Source organism: Triticum dicoccoides, chromosome 7A, assembly GCF_002162155.2.
Source record: "Triticum dicoccoides isolate Atlit2015 ecotype Zavitan chromosome 7A, WEW_v2.0, whole genome shotgun sequence".
Classification (NCBI taxonomy): domain Eukaryota; kingdom Viridiplantae; phylum Streptophyta; class Magnoliopsida; order Poales; family Poaceae; genus Triticum; species Triticum dicoccoides.
Window position 1 is genome coordinate 291,966,168 of NC_041392.1, and position 23,399 is coordinate 291,989,566.

Here is a 23,399-nt window from a genome sequence, read left to right on the forward strand (position 1 = left end):
AATTAAGGCAGGAGAAGGCAGTGTACGCATGTCATTTCGCACACGGAGGTGACACGTTCCCTCTCGGAACCACGAGCCTACTTGAGGGAAGCTCCGGTTTGCAAGAAGCTTACACCAAAGCTTGTCCCAATTCGGCCAAAAAAATTGCAGCAACATGTTCGTGCCATGTCATGAGACCATGCCAAGTTTCATGATTTTCAGGCGTGTTTTGGAATTACAGGAATTAAAAAAACAAGTTTCTCAATCTTTCCGGCCGAGCCACGACGCCCAGATGTTTGAATTTCCCTCCCATCTCTTGCTTGGGAACTAGAAATTCACCCAAGGACACACATGTGATTTTTCAAATAACTATGGTGCACTGGAGCACGTGCTTGTAGTTCAAATTTGAATTATGCACATTAAATGCCTAGAAACTCAATTAATGTATAAAAAATGTGAAACGAACACGGAATAATTCCAAAATTTAGCACGATACTTCTATTTGGTCTAATCTGCCTGTGCAAAAAAATTAAGGTGAGAGAAGGCAGTGTACGTATGTCGTTTCGCACACGGAGGTGACACATTCCCTCTCGGAACCAGGAGCCTTCTTGAGGGAAGCTCTGGTTTGCAAGAAGGTTACACCAAAGCTTGTCCCAATTCAGCCAAAAAAATTACCGCAGGATGTTGGTGCCATGTCATGAGACCATGCCAAGTTTCATGATTTTCAGCCGTGTTTTGGATTTACGGGAATTAAAAAACCAAGTTTCTCAATCTTTCCAGCCGAGCCATGACGCCTAGATGTTTGAATTTTATTCCCATTTCTTGCATGGGACCTATAAATTCACCCAAAGGCACACATGTGATTTTTCAGCAAACTTTGGTGCATTGGAGCATGTGCTTGTAGTTCAAATTTGAATTATGCATATTAAATGCCCAGAAACTCATTTAATGCATAAAAATGCCAAAAGAACCCGGAATAATTCTGAATTTAAACACGACACTCATGTACTAGTTGCATGTTCACTATACGTAAATGTTCTAGCAATTCAAACACCATCCTTTCCCTCCGTAACACTATTTTGTCTTTCAAAACATAATGAAAAAATCAGGTATACCACAAACAGTTTACTAGAAAGAATCGTGTGGGATGCGATATAAAATATCTTGGCACACCATCTTGTCTGGCTTACGCAGGAAGCTTCATCGTCTACAGTCCACCGCCCCCGCTTGAACCACACTTGCACACCAGTTTCTCGCGGCACTGAGCAAATTTTTTTTGCCACCACGGAAATATCTATCTCCCCCTCCCTCCTACCAAAAGACACATTTCCATTGTTCCTCCTTGCTTTCCAAGTTCAAACCTTCACTGCTGCTTACGGGCAGCTCAGCCTCCTCGCCGGCGACCCTTCTTCTTGCAGCACTACCTGCTCGCCGGCTACCCTTCTTCTTGCAGCACCGCCTCCTTGCCGACGACCCTTCTTCTTGCAGCGCCACCTCCTCGACGGCGACCCTTATTCTTGCTGCGTGGCCTCCTCACCGTTGACCCTTCTTCTTACTGCGTGGCCTCGTCAATATGGTCAGGTAATCCACACCCCACCCACACCATCCTCCTCCTTTCCCGTCCCACATGCCCGACTGATGGAGCAACACCTTCCACTGAAATCACTGCCCCCTCCTCCAATTAAGTGCCGCCCACAGCCATTTTACACGCAGTATAACATGGAGCTGAGTAGCATGCGGCCGCACGCGCGAACGAGGTCGCTATGGCTGACATGGGTGTCGACCGCCAGATCCTTGAGGAGCACCTCGTCTTCGAGGCCACCGACGACACCGCCACATGGTTGTCTACTGTAAAATACAGTTCGTGATGTTTTCTCGAGGCCACCGCCAGTGCCTTCTAGTGATTTGTCCTCTGTAATATTAATATGCAATCTGATGTTCAGTTAACAGTTTGGTCCTCTAAAATGTAATGTTCAGTTAACACTTTGGTCCAACAATTGCTACATTTCATAGTACTGTTCTCAAGCATTCTTAGTTTTGTTAAGTATCTTATCTTCTAGTACATGTTTCTATTCTGCAATGTCGTGCTCAATTAACTATTTTGGTTCATTTGGTCTGTTGTCCATTTAACTGTTTGGTTCAGTTCTGCAATTTGATTTTCATTTGTTGTGGGTACAATTTTGTATTGTTATGCATGTGACACCAATCGAATTTGGTTGTACTCAATACATATTCTACTAATAGTATGGAAACTCTCAGTTAACTTGACCAAGATATTCCTTATGTGTGTTGTAGGGAAACAATGGTAGACACCGCGGTTTACCATCGAGGTTTGTTCAAGCAGGGTCCTTTGGCTAATATCACATTATTGTGAAGTTGTAGGAATCATTCTAATATTTAGGTTGATTACAATTTGGTCTTGCACATGTGGTCCTGCTGTCAGAGGCTTAGACCCACTGTTCAACCCATTTTGCATATGGGGAAATGAGATGTCCATGAATATCAGCCAAGTCAAGAAACTCAGAAAGATTGTTAGGATGAAGAAACTTGCAACAAATAACAGCAAGATCTTTGTTTGCACAATGAAGAATACATCAGTCAACTATAGGATGGCACCAACTCTTTTACCTTGTTTATACCCCTTGCGCCATTTCAAAATTTACAACAGCGATTTATGCATAGCTTTGTTTTCGGTACTTTTCAAAGTAGTTCACCGATGATTACCTCTCAAACCACCTGCATGGTCAAGAGGCGAGGAAGGTATTCATTCAACACCCACGGTACAATATTGAAGTCTTGCTGAAGAGGGCGAAGGTTGGGCGGGCAATTATCCATAGCCACTGGTGTAAAGTTGCAAGGACATTCAACATCACTGAAGTCTCAATATTTTCCTTCCGCTTCTGCAGTTTCCCAGACGAGATTCATCTGTCTATTTACCGTGTATGATGCTACTTTCCAAAGGTTTTTTATGTTGCATGTGAAACTTAGTGTTGTTGTGTAATGGCGTAACTGAGTGCCGAAGCTATCTGATGTAATTCAATTATGAAATCCTGGTTGCTTTTATATGGATATGAAATATCTGGCGTGTTTTATAAGAAATATCAGTTTGATTAGTACATGGATTATCAATAATAGGCTAATTACCCTGCTTATTGGGGTTTTCTATTGCAAACGGTTACTCAGACATCACCATGGGCGATGAACTCAAACAACCCGCGCGGTTTCTAGAAAGTAGGCGTGTTCGATCAACTAACAATCACACACGGCTTCCAGCAACAAACTGTTTGCGTTAGGCCACCTTGCACACACGTTTCCACACAAAGAACTGTGTGGGATGTACATACCTACGGAAATGATTTTCTGGGATTCACCGTGTGGGATGTACATACCTACGGAAATGATTTCTGGGATTCACCGTGTAGGATGAACACACCTATAGAAATGATTTCTGGGATTCACCGTGTGGGATGTACATACCTACGGAAATGATTTCTGGGATTCATCGTGTGGGATGTACATTCCTACGGAAATGATTTCTAGGATTCACCGTGTGGGATGTACATACCTATGGAAATGATTGGGTTTCCATGCCTCGCCCGATCGCTCATGGCCCCAGCCTAGGTCCCACGAGGGCCTATCCCCGGTGATTTCTGGGTCGTGTGGGAAGGACCCCCCTATCGCCCACACTCACTTGTCGACGGTTCCAAATGCTATCACGGAAAGGGGTTTTAAATCGTTTGTTTAGGAGCTTGTTGTACAAGTGTTGGTCTCGTTGCACCAGAATGGAAACCTTTGCCTGAGTCCTTGAGAATCTACATATGTCCTTGCCTCCTTAGCACCAATGGGGAATCTGTCTTCTCTGCGCCCGCTGGCGCCCGCCTGCCTTGGTCGTCATGGCTTGCGTCATGGCAGCTCATGTTCCTACTCAAGAACTTTGGATGATCCCTATCACATGGCCGTTCGCTGTCTGGGGGCTTGACATGGTTGGCCCGTTCAAGTGATCCAAGGACAAGAAGACCCACCTTTTGGTTGCTGTCGATAAATTTGCCAAGTGGGTTGAAGCAGAGCTGATAAGCAATTGTGATGCGGCTACAATAGTTTAGTTCTTGAAGAAGTTGGCTTTTCACTTTGGTTATAGGCACATCATCATCACTGTTAATGTAACTAACTTGTCCAAGGGAGCTATGAAGCATTTTTGTCAATGACAGCATATCCGACTTGCTGTAGCATCAGTTGCACATCCTCAGTCCAATGGGCAAGTAGAACGCGCCACCAAGAGATTTTACAAGGTATCAAGCCAAGGCTCATGGTTCCTCTGCAACGTACAACGGGTTGTTGGGTTGAGGATCTCCCTTTACTCCTTTGGAGAATACAGACTACTCCCAACAGATCAACAGTCTATACGCCTTTCTTCATGGTTTATGGTGCAAAAGTTGTATTACCAAGTGATACTCATCACGACTCTCCCAGAGTGACAACTTATGTTGAAGTAGAAAATGAGCAAGCTCGCCAAGACTCTCTTGATGCCCTAGAGGAGGAACGTGATTTTGCTGTAGCACGGTGTGCTATATATCAACAAGACCTATGTCACTATCATAGTCGTAGAGTTCGCACCTGTACTTTCCAGGAGGGTAACTTAGTGCTTTGGTTGATCCAAGAACAAGCTGGTATGCATAAGCTTTCACCACCTTGGGAAGGGCCTTTTGTCATTAGCAAGAACCTAAACAATGGGTCATATTACCTAATTGACATACGTGAGCATAATAAGTCACATACATCTGAGGAGGAGACCAACATGCCTAGGAACATTGCTCACCTCCGACCCTATTATACTTAGAGTCTTTGGCTCAGTTTTTATACATTCCTTTGTCTATATATATATATGTGTGTGTGTGTGTGTGTGTGTGTGTGTGTGTGTGTGTGTGTGTCTGTGTATGCACACACACACACACATAAATGCTATTCTGATCACAAACTGAACTGCCTGAGTAACGTGCCTGAACTTCCCTCTGTACGAACCCGACCTTCAGGCTATCTTCGCAACCGTGGCTTCCCCCGCGAATTATCCTCGTTAGTCGTGTTCCATATGATGTTAGTGCAATCTAGAAACGTGTTTTAGCAACTAAATACCGTATTTAAATAGGTATCTCGCTCGTTGGCGGATTTTGCTCTCGGGTCATGATGGAATTGCGTTTTTTGCAATTTTACTCCCTGAGTTGTTCGACCTGAACTTCCCCTAGTGCTAGGTTGAACTTCCGCCAACATTGCCCAAATGGGGCTTGCGATATACCATTGGAAAGCTATGGACACCAGTATTATGACCCAAGTTAATTTTTTGGCAAAATATAAGCGGTTTAAGAGTATTTTTGAAAACCGTTTTTTCTTCATACAAAAACCGTGAATCATATTTTCGATCGCATTTCTAAACCGTTTATCGGAATGAGGCAAATAATATGGCATTGGAAAGCTGCTGCAAAACTGCTCCTTCCACATGTTGAAAGTTTTCTCTAATTCGCTACGGTTAAAGAGTAATTTGGAAAATCGTAAAACTTCACAAACCGAACAACCGAGTTCGTATTTTCGATGCCATTTCTAAATGGCTAATCCAATTGAGGCAAATGATATGGCATTGGAAAGCTTATGAAAATGCGCTACTTTTTCATGTTGAAAGTTTTTTTCTAATTTTGAACGGTTTAAAAGTGATTTATAAAATGGTGCAAGCTCCACCGAGTTCGTATTTTTGAGCTATTTTTTTAACCATACGTCCGAATGCAGCAAATGATATGGCCTTGGAAAGCTTAAGAAAATGCAAAACTTTTTGGTATATATTGTTTCTCCCAATTCCTTACTGTTTTAAGTCAATTTTGAAATGGCTAAAAACGTATTTTCACCGTAATTTCTACAAAATTTATCGGAATGAGGCAAATAATATGCCGTTGAAAAGCTATGAAAAATGTGAAACTTTTTCATGTTGATGATTTTCTCTGATTCCTAGCCATTTTCATGTAATTTCGAAAATAGCGAGATCATTCGTTCTGCCTTTATCACGAAACAGATTCTTCAAAAATGCACGGCGTGAAGAACCTGAACTTCTCGGCGCGTGTACCTGAACTTCACTTTGTTTTTCACGTGATTTTTTTGCTCGTAGCTCTCCATCCACTCACTGGAACACTCACCGGAATTGAGCAAGTAATATACCGGTGGAAAGCTGTTGTAAACACGCAACTTTCCCGTGTTGATCATTTTTTCATACTCGCGGCGATTTTAGAAGTTTTTCTTCTGAAATTCATTCACTATAGTAGTTGAACTTCCTACTGTTTTCGCGTTGAACTTCGGTGACATATTTTTCGTTTGTAATTTTCTCATTCATTCGTCCGTGTTACACAAACGATATTCCTTTTGTACAAACCTCTCTCACAATAATTTTTTCAACTTTCTCCGACGAAGGAGTTGAACTTATAACAACAAAACTTTTAGACTTTGCTTTTTCATACTTTTTAATACAAAATACACACCGTGTAGTACGTGAACTTCTGGCAGTTATCAATCTAAACTTCTCTCGGTTACGTGAAAATATCTGAGTTTTTTATGAATTTTTAATCTGATTTTCTTAATCCTTTTTTATGAAATTTTGAAGCGCTTTCAAAAAAATTGAACTTCTTGTTATTTTTTGAACTTCTTGTTTCCATTCTTTAATAACGAGGAAAATCTGAGTTTTCTATAATCATCGAACTTCTCCATCTTTTCAATATGGACTCCTGGTTTTATTTCTTAATATTTTTATGAATTTTGAAGCGCTCTGTTTTCATAAAGTTGAACTTCTTGTTATTTTATTTTTGAACTTCTTGTTTCCATTCTTTAATAAAGAGGAAAAAAATCTGAGTTTTTATAATCATCGAACTTCTCCGTCTTTTTAATATGGACTTCATGGTTTTATTTCTTAATTTTCTTTATGAAATTTTGAAGAGCTCTATTTTTAAAAGTTGAACTTCTTGTTATTTTATTTTTGAACTTTTTGTTTCCACTTTTTCATAACGAAGTAAATCTGAGTTTTCTATAATTATCGACCTTCTTCATCTTTTTAATATGGACTTCCTGGTTTATTTCTTAATCTTTATAATTTGAATTTTTGATTTTCTTTTTGAAATCAAATTTCTCCCAAATAATAACTAAACTTCTTTGTGGATTGAAAGAATTATTTTAAAAGGAAAAAACAATTTCTTTGAACTTATGAAACTTCTCTATGTTTTTAATTAAATTTCAAACTTCTCCATGTTTTTAAATTGAACTTCTTGGTTTTATTCTTCTGTAACGAGAAAAACTAAGTTTTTAATGTACATTGAATTACTCTATTTTTTAAAAAGGAACTTCTTGGTTTAATCTTCAGTATCGGGGGGAATCTGAATTTAAAAAAAAGGAAAAAAAATTTAAAACTTTTTTTGGTGTTCCTTTATTTAATTTGAACTTATTAGTTATTCTTTAGAATGAGAATCCGAGGTTTTTATAAACGTTGAACTTCTCTGTTATTTTAATTTGAACTTCTTAGTTTTATTCTTTAGTAACAAGGAAATCATGGTTTTTGAACTTCATTGTTTTAAAATTTTGAACTTCTTTTGTTTTATTTTTTGATAATGTGAAAAATCAAAATTTCTTATAGACATCAAACTTCACCATTTTGAAAATTTGAACTTCTTAGTTTTATTGGTAAGTAACGGGGAAAATGTTTTTTATAGGAACTGTGATACCACGCCGTTATTTTAATTTCAACTTCTAGGTTTTATAGAATATGGAAAATTGGTTTTTATACAATCTTTTGAATGCTCCTCTTTTTAATTTGAACTTCTCCGATTTTTTTACAAACACAAAAAGTATGTTATAAAGGTTTTTGAACTACTTTTTATTAACTTTTGCTCAAATTTTTTGAACGTCCAAATTTGTCTTTTAGATATTAAAAACTTCATTTTTTTAACGTTGACCTGCTTTGGTCTTTAAATTTGAACTTCTTATAGAATTTTGTCATGACATTTTATGCATTTTTTGCTTTTCGGTGAAATGGCCTAGGCGGTCCCTTTTTTCATTTGATAATTTTTATTCCATACGTGGTACACGTGAACTTCGGAATTTCTGAAACATGAACTTCGCGTGATATTATTTTATTTCATGAAACTCCATAGTTTTTATTCTTTGAATTCCATGATTTTTTTGTTTACATTTTTTGGTTTGAACTTCGATGTTTGTTACACCTGAAATTTCAAAATCACACATGTTTATACACATTTTCCCTTGAATCCAACATGTGCAAAAACAATAGGAAATTTAGGGTATGAAAAACAACATTTTAAAACATGTAATTGGAGGTCGGACATCCCACAATATAAATTCTGAACCGTGCACGTGAACTTCTTACTTTTATTTTTTCCTAGAAAAATGGAAAGAATTTGAGTTTTCCGTAAACATCAAACTACTCCTTTTATTTTAATGTGAACTTCTTTAATTTTATTCTTTAGTAATGAAGAAAACCTATGTTTTTTATAAATATTGAACTTCTCTATTTTTATAATTTGGACTTCTTGGTTTATTGGAAATACTTTTTTCCATTTTTTGAAACGGTAAAACAATGTTCTTTTTATGAAAAATAAATACCAAAGTCATGTGTTATATTAATTTGAACTTCTTGCTTTTCTTTAGATACAATTTTTTTTGAAATTTTTACAAACTTTGACCTGCAAACATATCTTTGGCAAAATGAAATTTTTTACCTCTAATATATTTTTTGAGAAACGACTCTCTTTTGTGTGGCTAGGGTTTTGGATTTAGCTCCCGTGAGATCAACACCCGTCAATCAAAGAAAGCTTTAACTAGTGCACTATCCATAGAATGCAAGTAGCACTAGCAGTACTAATGTATGCTCTTCTCCAAACAAATAGTAATTTTTATACACAAAGCCGTGTTTGCTTTTTCACCATACCTTTTGGTCCTTATCTCTCCATCTTATCTACTAGAAGTAACCACCACCACACATTTATTCCTTGTTCTCTCAACTCCCTGCCACTTTCTCTACTCAATAATATGATAGCTAGCAAAATGGATGCAGCAACCATAGCTACAAAAGTTCAGGTTCAGGAGCGTTGTGGGAATGACTGCTTCAGGAAATGGCTCAACCTCGTTCTTCCTCCGCTGACCTCATGACATCTTGAGCCCAGATTCATCCCCAGCCCCGAAGCTTCTCAACTGTCTGCTTCCATCCTGTCGCTCCCCTGCTGCATCGCCCTGCAGCTATTCAGCGGCGGGCAGCTCACCCAAGAAATTTCATGCACTTGCTGAGGAACCCGAGGCGCGGTTGAAGCTGCTCTGTCTCTCAGGTGACTGGATCTTGCAAGCAAAACTGAACTTCCACTTTATCAAGTGAGGCAGGGCATCGAGTGGAACGATGCTATGGTGTAGAGGTGGCTCTGCAGGCCAGGGAGGCCCTTGCTTGATGAGGCGGTGGCCTACATCCCCGTAGGAGGACAAATATATCTACCTGCTTTTTCTTCACAGTCTGACCTGCTGCTTCTTCATAGCCCGCACGTTACATCCTCACGCAGGTTCGAACATGACAAGCTTGCCTTGGTGGAAGACCTCAATGCTGAGGAGGTGGATTGACTGCATCTGCGTCAGCAGCAAGCTGGGGACTATGATGGAAGGTGGCCCTGGACTGCATGCGGCTGTGGCGGTTGGGCTCAAAGCCAAGCACGGCCATGGCAGAAGTGCAACGACTGGATCCCGGTGGCGCGCAGGAAGAAGGTTGGGGCCTCACACCGGAAGTAGATAGGGGCCCGGCGTGCCGGCCTCACACAGGAAGAGGTAGGGTCGCTAGTGGGCCAGGAGGAGGTGGGGTGGGGAGGGGCGGTGGCGGCGTCCTCACGCCGCTGGAAGCAGGCAGGGGCGCCGACGGCCGCGCACCCGGAGGAGGCTTGGGTGGCGATGGCGCGTCGGGCGTAGACAGGTCAGCGGTGCTAGTGCCAGGAGGAGGCGGGGAGCCGGCGCTAGGAGGTCGCGCGACGGCGGGATCTGGCAGAGTGGCGCGCGGGGTTATAGGCGGCGGCGGCGGTTCCGAGGGCTGGTGCCGATGGGTTGGTGGGTGGGTGAAAGTGCAACTATCCCTAAGTGGTTTTGGTAATTCATAACAACATATAGCTCATTGAGCTAATGCTATTCCAAGATGACTATTTCAGGAAAGCTCAATGATTGGCATGGCATGGATGTGAAAGTGGAACCCTCAAAATGCTAAGGACAAAGGATTGGCTCAAGCTCAAAAGCTCAAGACTCTTCATTTTATATTTTAGTGATCCAAGATCACATTGAGTCTTTAGGAAAAGCCAATACTATCAAGGAGGGAGGAGGTGTTGCTTAATGAGCCTCTTGCTTCATGTGTTAGTGATATGCTCCAAAACCCTCAACTACTTTCCCATATCCACATATGACCTAAACCCTAAGCCAAACTCAGTCCTACCGATTCTTTCTATCCGGCGCCACCGAGTTTCACTTGTCATAAGCCACTGCCAAGCCCTAGCAATTCGGTTCTACCGATAGGGATCTCGGTCTCACTGAGATGGGATTGCAAACTCTCCGTTTCCCTTCCGTAACTTTTCGGTCTCACCGAAAGAGCGAATCGGTCCCACTGAGATTGCAATGTAAACTCTCTGTTTCCCTTTTGTAACTTTTCGGTCTCACCGAAAGAGCAAATCGGTCCCACCGAGTTTACCTGACCAACTCTCTGGTTAGCTTATTACCAAACTCGGTCTCACCGAGTTTGTGTAATCGGTCTCACTGATATTACATTATGCCCAAACCCTAACCATATCGGTCCTACCGAGTTGCATGTCAGTCCCACCAAAAATCTCTAACGGTCACTAGGTTTACCTTTTCGGTCCGACCGAGTTTGTTGATTCGGTCCCACCGAGATTGGAAAACTGTGTGTAACGGTTGGATTTTGTGTGGAGGCTATATATACCCCTCCACCTCCTCTTCATTCGTGGAGAGAGCCATCAGAACACATACACAATTCCAACTCATATGTTCTAAGAGAGAACCACCTACTCATGTGTTGAGACCAAGATATTCCATTCCTACCATATGAATCTTGATTTCTAGCCTTCCCCAAGTTGCTTTCCACTCAAATCTTCTTTCCACAAAATCCAAATCCTATGAGAGAGAGTTGAGTGTTGGGGAGACTATCATTTGAAGCACAAGAGCAAGGAGTTCATCATCAACACACCATTTGTTACTTCTTGGAGAGTGGTGTCTCCTAGATTGGCTAGGTGTCACTTGTGAGCCTCCGACAAGATTGTGGAGTTGAACCAAGGAGTTTGTAAGGGCAAGGAGATCGCCTACTTCGTGAAGATCTACCGCTAGTGAGGCAAGTCCTTCGTGGGCGATGGCCATGGTGGGATAGACAAGGTTGCTACTTCGTGGACCCTTCGTGGGTGGAGCCCTCCGTGGACTCACGCGACCGTTACCCTTCGTGGGTTGAAGTCTCCATCAACGTGGATGTAGGATAGCACTACCTATCCGAACCACGAGAAAAACATCCGTGTCTCCAATTGTGTTTGAATTCTCCAAACCCTTCCCTTTACATTCTTGCAAGTTGCATGCTTTACTTTCCGCTGCCAATATACTCTTTGCATGCTTGCTTGAATTGTGTGATGATTGCTTGACTTGTCCTACAATAGCTAAAATCTGCCAAGAACTAAAATTGGGAAAAGGTTAAGTTTTTATTTGGTCAAGTAGTCGAATCACCGCCCCCCTCTAGACATACTTTCGATCCTACAAGTGGTATCAGAGCTTTGGTCTCCATTTGCTTTGATCTCCATAGCTTTTGGTGGTCATAGCCTTGGTTTCACAACCTAGGAGAGTATGGCGTCTAGCGAGGGAAATTATCACCGTAGAGGTCCTTACTTTGATGGTACTAATTTTGCTTGTTGGAAGCATAAAATGAAAATGCATATTCTTGGACATAACCCTGCCGTTTGGGCTATTGTGTGTGTTGGTTTGCAAGGTGACTTCTTTGATGGGAAAGAACCAAACCGTGAAGCTACCGCGGATGAGTTTAAGATGTTGCAATACAATGCTCAAGCTTGTGATATTCTCTTCAACGGATTGTGCCCCGAAGAATTCAACAAAATCAGCCGTCTTGAGAATGCAAAGGAAATTTGGGACACTTTGATTGATATGCACGAAGGTATCGACTCCGTCAAGGAATCCAAGTTGGATGTGCTTCAAAGTCAACTTGACAAGTTCAAAATGAAGGATGGTGAAGGTGTCGCTGAAATGTACTCTAGGCTTGCTCTCATCACAAATGAGATTGCCGGCTTAGGAAGTGAAGAGATGACTGATAGATTCATCATCAAGAAGATTCTAAGAGCCTTGGATGGAAAATATGATACCGTGTGCACATTGATCCAAATGATGCCCAATTACAAAGATCTCAAGCCAACGGAGGTGATTGGAAGAATTGTTGCTCATGAGATGTCACTTAAGGATAAAGAGGAACTTCACAACAAATCAAGTGGTGCCTACAAAGACTCATGTGAAGCCCCTACATCATCAAGTGAGAAACAAAACTTCAATGAAGAATTGAGCTTAATGGTGAAGAACTTCAACAAGTTCTACAAGAGTAGAAGCAAAGATAGAAGCTTCAAGTCAAGGTCCTACAATGACAAAAGATCTTCTAGTCGAGAGCGAAACTGCTACAGTTGTGGAAGACCCGGACACTATTCCAATGAGTGTATGGCTCCCTACAAGAGAAGAGAAGATTCTCCAAAAAGAAGAAGCAAAGAATCACCACCAAGAGAGAGAAGGAGTAGAGATGATCATTATGAACGAAGATACTCACAGAGAAGCAAGGATTCGGAAAGGAAGGAAAAATCATCAAGGAGCTACACAAAACGAAGACATCAAGCTCATGTTGGTGAATGGGTATCCGGCTCCGACTCCGACAGCCACTCCGAGAGAAGTTATCACTCCGACTCCGAAGATACTCAAGATGAAGGTGTTGCCGGTCTAGCACTTGTGTCAACCAACTCCTACGACATATTTGACTCACCAATTGAAGGAATTGGAAGATGCTTCATGGCCAAAGGTCCTAAGGTAACACACTCCGAGTATGTTGATTTCAATAGTGATGAAGATGACTTGTTAGGTGATGATTTGCTTGTTGACAACTCTAGTGATGAATACTATGATGAAACGTCAATTAATCATGCTAATCAAGATAAAACGAATGACAATGATAAGGAGAATATTGAGGCTCTAACTAAAGAACTAAACACTCTTAAGTTAGCTCATGAAACTATCTTCGAAGATCATCGAGAACTTTTAAGAGCTCATGAGAAATTATGCTTTGAAAAGCTCAATCTTTAGCAAGAGCATGAGTTCTTAAAAGCAATCAATGATGATCTCCGCAAGAAAAGTTCTTCTTACATTGCCAAGCGTTTACTCTTATCCACTTACATGCCTCAAGTCAAGTCTAGTAACAAGAACAAGTAAGATTCTTCCTCTAGCAGTAACAATGATCATGCTAAATCCAATACTGTTGCTTCTAGTAGTTCTCTTGATTACACTAATGATTCTCTTAGCCAAGTTACACTTGAGCAAGAAAATAGCTTATTGAAGGGAATTATAGAGAAAGGAGTGTACAAAAGCCTTGCCGGGAGTAAGCAATTCGAGGAAATTGTGCGCAAGCAAGGAATGCACCGGAAGAATCAAGGTGTTGGTTTTGAACGAAAGTTCAATGCCAATGGAGTTGAGTGGGAAGAAGATCAATACCCCAAGACAAAGTTTGTTCCTCAACAAGAGAAGTATGATACTTCTTTCAAGGGGACACAAGCTCAAGATGATCTTCCACCACAAGACTACAAGCAAAAAGGCAAGGATAAGCTTCAAGAGGAAATTGATGCATTTGAAGAAGCTCCTAAGACCTTAGTCAAGTGGATTCCCAAGACTACTTCAAGTTCCACTCCATCAAGTACGACTACAACTCCAAGGATTCCCATCAAGATGGTGTGGATCCAAAAGAAGAAGAACTAGAGAGTTCTTGAGGGTGACTCCGCCAACATACTTCACTCTTATCATTTTGGCAAGAACAAGTGCAATCAACTTCCACATCTTGCACTAGTTCAAGGAGTCACAAACCCTCTTGTTGGTAAGACAAGGGACAAGGTAACCTAAAAGTTTTCATGGACATCATCTTGTGTGTGCATCACTCTATGTCTATGGATATCCTTGTTTGTTCCTTGTGGGACTAACCCATGTAGGTATTGAAAGTGCAATTCACTCAAATGGATAGCTCCAAGTGATCTACATCAACATTGAGCATCCACATCTTCAACATCTACATGAAGTCATCATCGACAAAACCCGAGGTTAGTTCATCCCTCTAAGGGGGGATATCACATCTAGGGGGAGCTTTACTCTAAGACTTGAGCTAAAGAAACTCTAAAGATGTGAACACAACAATGCTTTATGTAAAAGTGGTAACCCCACTTGAGCTTAAACGATGAGTATGACCTATGATCAAGTGTTCTCACTTGACTCCTAAGTCAATATACTCATATATAGATGACCTTGTCATCGCAAATTGCTTGATAGATGCTAGAATTGGTTGTGCATGCCTTGTCACATATTTCATTTGCCATCTTATTGTGTGAGCATGTTGGTTGCATATTTTACTCATTCGAGGACATCCACTTGTTGTTTTGATTGTTTGGTTTTATTTCCTTTTGCCAAGTGGATGGACAAGAATGCCTAAGAACCTCCTCTAGCTATCTATGTTTTTCTCGTCTCAAACTCTATTCATGCTACATCACAAAATTTGATCAAGTCAGATTCGAACCACTCTGTGTGAGGAGCGCTCGGAGTCCCCGATTCGTCATAGACTTAAACTTCCAAAACCTCTTTATGATTCTCGGTGTGACCGATACCCTACTTTCGGTCCTACCGAGATCATTAAGTTGATCTAGGTTTTCGATCTCGGTGCAACCGATTTGAACCATTCGGTCACACCGAGTTGCAACAACTGTATACAGTTTTGCATCTCGGTGCCACCGAGTTGTTCCACTCGGTCACACCGACAGGGTCGGGCTATATATAGTCACGGGCAAAAATTTGGAAATTTCTCCGAACCCCTTCGCCCGCGCGATAGCCTGCTCTGCCAACTTGGTCTCCGGATCGTCTCCTCGCCGCCAGCCGCCTCCAGTCGCTGGTCTCCGTCGCCGTCAACGGAAATTCACTCCGCCATTGCCGCCGTAGCGAGTCTCCGTCGAACTAGGGTATGGACTCGATCTTTGTGCTATTCCCCAATCCGATTCTTAGCACATTGTGATCATCATGATTCTTGCCATGTTTGTTAAACTTCTATCCAGTCAATGAACTCGTAGATTAGGTTTAATTCGAAAATTTTAGGGTTAGGTTTCCGCCGAAACCATCTCGGACCCACCGAGTTGAAAAACTCGGTCCCACCGATTTGGCTTATGCCATTGCACAAGTGAGACTCGGTCTGACAGAGAATTACTTATCGGTGTGACCGATTTTGGAACTCTGTGAAACCCTAGCAGTCTCGGTGCCACCGAACTATGACTCGGTCTGACCGAGTTCACTAGTTTAGGTGCCAAAAACTGCTTTGGTATCACCGAGTTTAGAAATCGGTAGATCCGAGATGCTTTCAGTGGGAAACTAAAACTAAGTTTTTGAATTGTTCTTTTGCAAAAATCTCTGCATTTTGTGATGCTTATCCACTCTATCTCATCTATAACCTATTCACAGGGTCAGCAGTCAGAGTTTGCATCATGTCAGACCAAAGTGATAGCCAAAACTTGTCAGAGCAGCAAGTGCAGATGAGTGAGGGCACTAGTCCCTCAAGTTCCTCAGATGATGGTAGCAGGAGCACCCCTAGCAATCTGCCTAAAGCTGCCACAAGACAGAGAAAGAAGAGAACCTCAGACTCAGAAGATGAGGATTATGTGGCAGAAGAGGAAGCAACTTCCAAGAGAGTTGAGCCAGCACAGGGCATAAAACCAAGGATGAAGATCAAAAGGCCAGCAGGCAGGCAGCCTATGTCAAAGGCCAGAGCTTCAACTGAGAAGCCCACTCCCATTGAGGCAGTTGCTTCTGAAGGCAAGAAGAGGAAAGAAAGGGTGAAGAAAACTGTAGCCAGAGTGCTTGGCAAGGCTTCCATCATGGAAGATGAGGAGGAAGAAGAAGAGGTGGCTGCACCAGCACCTAAGGCACCCAAGCTGATGGGTGATGCCATAAGATCAGGGGTAACTACTTCCAAGGCCAAGCCAGCTCCAAAGCCAAAGCCAAAGAGGAACACAAGAAGCATCCCAGCTACTGAGAAGAACAAGGCCCCAGTGCCTGAAGCTGTAGAAGAAGAAGAAGAGAATGTTCTTAGAAAGCTCAAGCCCAAGATCCCAGACCACAACGATGCCCATCCTGTGGCTGAGGATATGAAACTCAGGAGAGATTCAGGGCTCCGGAAGTGGAGAGAAGCAGACCCGTATGCTTCAAGGAGAAGGACTGCAGTTGACTAGAGGTTTCACACCAAGGAGCAACAAGACTTTTATGAGACAGTGTTGCTAGACAAGAAGCCAATTGTCTGTGATATGAGATGGGTTGATTGGCAATACATCAAGGACAACAAAGAGTACTACCCTGGAGTGCAGGACAGCTTCAAGGCATGTGGAGTAGAGGACTTTGTTGGGCAGAAGCTCACAAAGTGGAACGAGGAACTCATCATGCAGTTCTACTCCACAGCCCATTTCTATCCAGATGGCAGGATTGTATGGATGTCAGAGGGTACGAGGTACCAGTCTACAGTTGCTGAATGGGCTCAGCTGATTAATGCCCCAGAAGAGCATGACGATGACTTGGACATTTATGCCAAGAAGAAGATGGACCACAACTCAATGTCAAACATGTACAAGGAGATTCCAAATGAAGCACTTGATACGTTCAAGTTTGGCTCAGTACACTATCTTCTGTTAGGGCTGCCAACCATCAACTGGATTCTTAGGCACACCCTATTGCCCAAGTCTGGAGATCACAAGATGATCAGGGGCCACGCGATCAACTTGCTTCATATCTTTGACGTGCCACAGAAATTCAAAGTCATGAGCCTTATGATTGAAACAATCAAGAGGACAGCAGCAGACCAGAAGAGGAGCTGTGGATATGCCCCACAGATTCAGGAGCTCATCAACTCTAAGATGGGCACGGTGATATACTTATTGGACAAGGAACACCTGCCCATTCGTCCAGACTTTGAAGATAATCAAGTGGTCATGACTGAGAATGAGCCATCATCTGCCCAAGCACAAGCCAAGAAGGAGAAGGCGAGGAAGGAGAAAGCTGCCAAGATGCCTACTCAAGAGGAGGCATCTGAATATTTCCTGAAAACCAAACAAGAGCAGCTTGGTTACTTGATTGCATCCACCCTGCGGATTGAGCAAGGACTAGCCACCCTAACTCAGAACCAGGCAAGCTTAGAGAGGATCATGGAATAAAAGTTCTATGAATTGGATGTCAAAGTGACAGAGATTCAAACTACAGTGGAGCAGCTCCAGGATGACATGCAGGAGAGGAGAGGCAAGACTACAACTGATGCCTTTGCCAGAGTGCCATGAGGTCCGAGGTCGTCTGCAGTGCCAGTTGCTGACCCCAGAGCCACCACGTCTGCACCAGCTACAGCCTTAGTTCCACCAGCTCCAGCGTCCACTTCAGCCTCTACTCCGACCATGTCTACAGAAGGCTTCGTCCTTGGAGTGCTCCGGACTCCACCACCACCTGAAGATCAAGCCTGAGTGTCGACTTAGCACTATGCATTTTCTAGGAACTTTTTGGTAACTTGTTGCCAAAGGGGAGAAAATGTATAGATCATAGGCTTCAAGAGAGAGTGTTGCGTTTATTCTCTCTTGTTTTATTTGGTGGTTTTTCAAACTTTGTGTGTTTGATCATAAGCTACACTTAATGTTTGCTTAATATTATCATCTTATCTATCTTATGTGATCATTCACTATTCTTGGTGATGAGTGCATGTATTTCATTCTTATCATTTTAAGCGCTCCACCAAGATGTATGTGACATGGAAGAGTAACCCATGACTCTAACTCTTTGTGCATTTGTAGTCCAAAGCAAATTTTAAATATGCACAAATTTAGGGGGAGCTCTTACTTGTCACATACTTCTCAAAGCGACGATATATTTCATGCTTATTATCATTTGTCGAAGCTTTGATCTATATGTCGTCATCAATTACCAAAAAGGGGGAGATTGAAAGTGCAACTATCCCTAAGTGGTTTTGGTAATTCATAACAACATATAGCTCATTGAACTAATGCTATTCCAAGATGACTATTTCAGGAAAGCTCAATGATTGGCATGGCATGGATGTGAAAGTGGAACCCTCAAAATGCTAAGGACAAAGGATTGGCTCAAGCTCAAAAGCTCAAGACTCTTCATTTTATATTTTAGTGATCCAAGATCACATTGAGTCTTTAGGAAAAGCCAATACTATCAAGGAGGGATGAGGTGTTGCTTAATGAGCCTCTTCCTTCATGTGCTTAGTGATATGCTCCAAAACCCTCAACTACTTTCCCATATCGACATATGACCTAAACCCTAAGCCAAACTCGGTCCTACCGATTCTTTCTATCCGGCGCCACCGAGTTTCACTTGTCATAAGCCACTGCCAAACCCTAGCAATTCGGTTCTACCGATAGGGATCTCGGTCTCACCGAGATGGGATTGCAAACTCTCTGTTTCCCTTTCGTAACTTTTCGGTCTCACCGAAAGAGCGAATCGGTCCCACCGAGATTGCAATGTAAACTCTCTATTTCCCTTTTGTAACTTTTCGGTCTCACCGAAAGAGCAAATCGGTCCCACCGAGTTTACCTGACCAACTCTCTGGTTAGCTTATTACCAAACTCGGTCTCACCGAGTTTGTGTAATCGGTCTCACCGAGATTACGTTATGCCCAAACCCTAACCATATCGGTCCTACCGAGTTGCATGTCAGTCCCACCGAAAATCTCTAATGGTCACTAGGTTTACCTTTTCGGTCCGACCGAGTTTGTTGATTCGGTCCCACCGAGATTGGAAAACTGTGTGTAACGGTTGGATTTTGTGTGGAGGCTATATATACCCCTCCACCTCCTCTTCATTCGTGGAGAGAGCCATCAGAACACATACACAATTCCAACTCATATGTTCTGAGAGAGAACCACCTACTCATGTGTTGAGACCAAGATATTCCATTCCTACCATATGAATCTTGATCTCTAGCCTTCCCCAAGTTGCTTTCCACTCAAATCTTCTTTCCACAAAATCCAAATCCTATGAGAGAGAGTTGAGTGTTGGGGAGACTATCATTTGAAGCACAAGAGCAAGGAGTTCATCATCAACACACCATTTGTTACATCTTGGAGAGTGGTGTCTCCTAGATTGGCTAGGTGTCACTTGGGAGCCTCCGACAAGATTGTGGAGTTGAACCAAGGAGTTTGTAAGGGCAAGGAGATCGCCTACTTCGTGAAGATCTATCGGTAGTGAGGCAAGTCCTTCGTGGGCGATGGCCATGGTGGGATAGACAAGGTTGCTACTTCGTGGACTCTTCGTGGGTGGAGCCCTCCGTGGACTCGCGCGACCATTACCCTTCGTGGGTTGAAGTCTCCATCAACGTGGATGTAGGATAGCACCACCTATCCGAACCACGGGAAAAACATCCGTGTCTCCAATTGCGTTTGAATTCTCCAAACCCTTCCCTTTACATTCTTGCAAGTTGCATGCTTTACTTTCCGCTGCCAATATACTCTTTGCATGCTTGCTTGAATTGTGTGATGATTGCTTGACTTGTCCTACAATAGCTAAAATCTGCCAAGAACTAAAATTGGGAAAATGTTAAGTTTTTATTTGGTCAAGTAGTCTAATCACCCCCCCTCTAGACATACTTTCGATCCTACAGTGGGAGGTGGGGATCGAGGAAGTGCGGGAGGTGGGGATCACGGGAGGTGGGGGACGGTCAATCGTTGTATTTTTTGTTCCAGCTAGTTCGGGAGTTCGGGAACACCGAATCGGGCCTATGTAGGGAGATCGTCATCCAAATAACTATTCTAATCCCAGGATTAGAATAGTTATTTGGATCACGCTGCCCCTATATAGTGCCCGACATGGCCCTCCCGAACTTCCCAAAACAAAAAAACACCCTCATCTTATCTCCCCACGCCCCCACCTTCTTTGTAACCACCGCTGCCAGCGCCCACCTTCCCGTGCCGCCGCCTGCGCACCACCGCCGCCGTGACCCAACTACCCGCGCCGCCGCCTGCGCACCACCGCCACCGTGATCCAACTACCCGCGCTGCCGCCATGACCCACCTCCCCATGCCGCCGCCGAGATCCACCTCCCCGCGCCGCCACATGCGCACCTCCGCCGCCGTGAGTGACCTCCCCCACCATCACCACCGCGCCCCAGCTCCACCGGGCCCGCCGGCTCCTGAATCCACTGGCACCGGCGCTGTCGCCCCAACCTCCGTCTTGTACTGTCGCTCATGCGTCATGGCCTCCTTCCCGGACAACGCCGCTGATGTGCCCCACTGACTCAGATTGTCGCTGGCCTTCCTCCCCTGCTTCCACCGCGGAGGTGGCCTCCATCTGCCGTCAACTGCCTCCGTGACCTGCCCTAGGGCGCCCCCGCGACCTGCCCATGGAGCCGTCGTCGCTCCTAATTTGATATCCCCTGATCTTGCATTCTTCCCTGTTGATCTTGCATTCTTCCCTGTCGATATGTGCAATGGCTTCAGTTTGACCTACCCCATGTAACCAATGACGTTGCCCTCCGGCTGCTGCCTACCGTCGACGAATCGTCATGATCCCACGCCACGGAGAGTAGCTAGGCTGGCAGTTCATGGTTGCTGAATGGGAAGGACGACGAACAACACCAAGTTCCGCCACAGCCTCCGGGCAGTTTTCGCTGGGAACTCGTTCAATTCAACATTATGTTGTGCCACGTAGGCTACTAAAAGGTTCAGCAACATCGGCATTTCTTACCGTGTCTGCTTGTTTTTTGAATTTTTGCTACTAATGACACCCACAGAGAAAGAGAAGTGCACCTCTCAATCCGAACTTCTACCTATTTTTTTCTTTCTTTTTTATTGACAGCACTCAACTTCTACCCCGTTTGCCACAGGGGTAGGCAAGCAAGAAAGAATAGTACAAAAAGAAAATAGATAGCTGGGGATAGGCAATGGCAGCAGGCGGAACTCGAAAGAGATACAGGTTGGGTTCAGTTCAGTCAAACAAGGACTCACAACACTGAAACAACTAGCTAGTTGACGAACACCTAAATTTTTCCTAGGGCCAGCTCGTCAAAGAGCAGCATGGCAAGCTCCCCCGTGTGGTGGCTAGCTTTCTTTCTTATTTTATGTATTCCTTTCCAATTATTGAGAATGCAAAAGCAATCATACTAAGAATAGAGAGGCCATGAGAGGATAAATATGTGTGTGTTGGAGAATAAGTCCACGACATTTGCATTAGGCCCATTTGAATTTTCAAAAGTAGGTGTTCGTCTTCAAGTGTTATATAAAATAAAGGTGGCTTATCTTTAAGATGGTTGGAGCGGAAAAAGAATAAGAAAGAATGGCTCTTGTGGGTTTTTTTATGCTTGTAAGTGCAAAATCATCACGCCAAAAATTCAGATACTTGTGTGTTTACGTGCAAAACACGCGAAACATTTTTGTGTCCACCGCCTAGTCGTACTAATGGGTTTGTTTGTCCTGCTAATGAGTTTTTTGTGAAGGTCAAAATGTTGTGTTTGAGAAGGTCGAGTGTGTTATCTCAGCAATTTCAAATAATATTTAAACACGCAAGGTGAAACATGGGAGAGTTACGATTTTTTAGAACTTGAAGTGACAAACAAATTTAAAAAGAGCACAAACAAAAATTTAAGCTAGAAAATTCACTCTGAGAAGGTCAAATTAAAATAACAAAGCAATTCAAAAAATATTTTTTTAAAATGATTTTCTCCTTTTCTATGAAATAACTAGGAGTTCAAATTTATAAAATGATGTGGTTCTATGTTTATTTACAAAAAAATAAATGTTACCAAATAATAAAGCCAAGACGTTCACTTTAAAGAAACGGAGGGTCCGATTTATACAAAAAAAATCAGATTCTTCTCATTTCGTGAAGGAGTATGAAGTTAAATTTGAAAAAGTAAAATATAAAAGGATTTTCACCATTTCTAAAATAAAAAACTCTCGAAATTCAAATTAAAATAATAAATCATTTCGATTTTTACTAAAAACTAGGTTTATTGCCATTACTGAAAAAAACAAGAAGTCCAAATGTAAAAAACGATGAAGTCCGGTTTGAATAAAATACTCAATTTTTTCTCATTACTAAAGAATCAAAATAAACCCATGAAATTCCTTATAGGGACAAACACATCGGTTTTGTTTTCCACATTTATAAAATAAAATACACAAAAGTTCAAAATAAAAATGTTGAGAAGTTCAAATTCAATTAATAAAGTAATTCGACATTTAAAACATCTTAGATTTTTTTCGTTACTAGAATATGCTCAAAACAAGTCTTATCATGTTCAAAACAAGTATTAGCATGTTCAAAAAATGCTCTTAACTAGTCATGATTTGTTAAAAAAATCCTTTCCAATGCTATCATTTGCTCAAATTCGACGAGTGCTTTGGGAGTTAAGGACAACTTTTTTTATAGAGAAGTTCAAATTGAAAATGGCCAGAAGTTCACGTGCTGCATGGTGTGTGTTTTCATATGAGAAAATGGAATAAAAAGTTAAAGTATAAAAATTTCACTGCTAGAAGTTCAGGTGCTCAGTACGGGGAAGTTCAAAAACTTCTTGTGAGAGAGGCAATCGGCACTATATATCAGTTGTGCAGCTCTCATGAACGGGTGAGAAATTACGAACAAAAAAACATGGTAGAAGTTCAAGTGAAAACAGCGGGAAGTGCGATGATTATAGAAAACTTAGATTTTTCTCATTATTAAAGAATGAAAAAAAGAAGTTCAAAAATAAAACAACAAGAAGTTCAACTTTTAAAAATAGAGTGCTTCAAAATTTCATAAAAAGATTACAGAAATAAAATCAGGAAGTCCATATTAAAAAGATGAAGAAGTTCAATGATTATAGAAAACTCAGATTTTCCTCATCACTAAAAGAATGGAAACAAGAAGCTCAACTTTTAAAAAATATAACACTTCAAAATTTCATAAAAAAAGATTAAGAAATAAAACCAAGAAGGCCATATTAAAAAGATGGAGAAGTTCGATTATGATAGAAAACTCAGATTTTCCTCGTTATTAAAGAATGGAAACAAGAAGTTCAAAAATAAAATAACAAGAAGTTCAAATATTAAA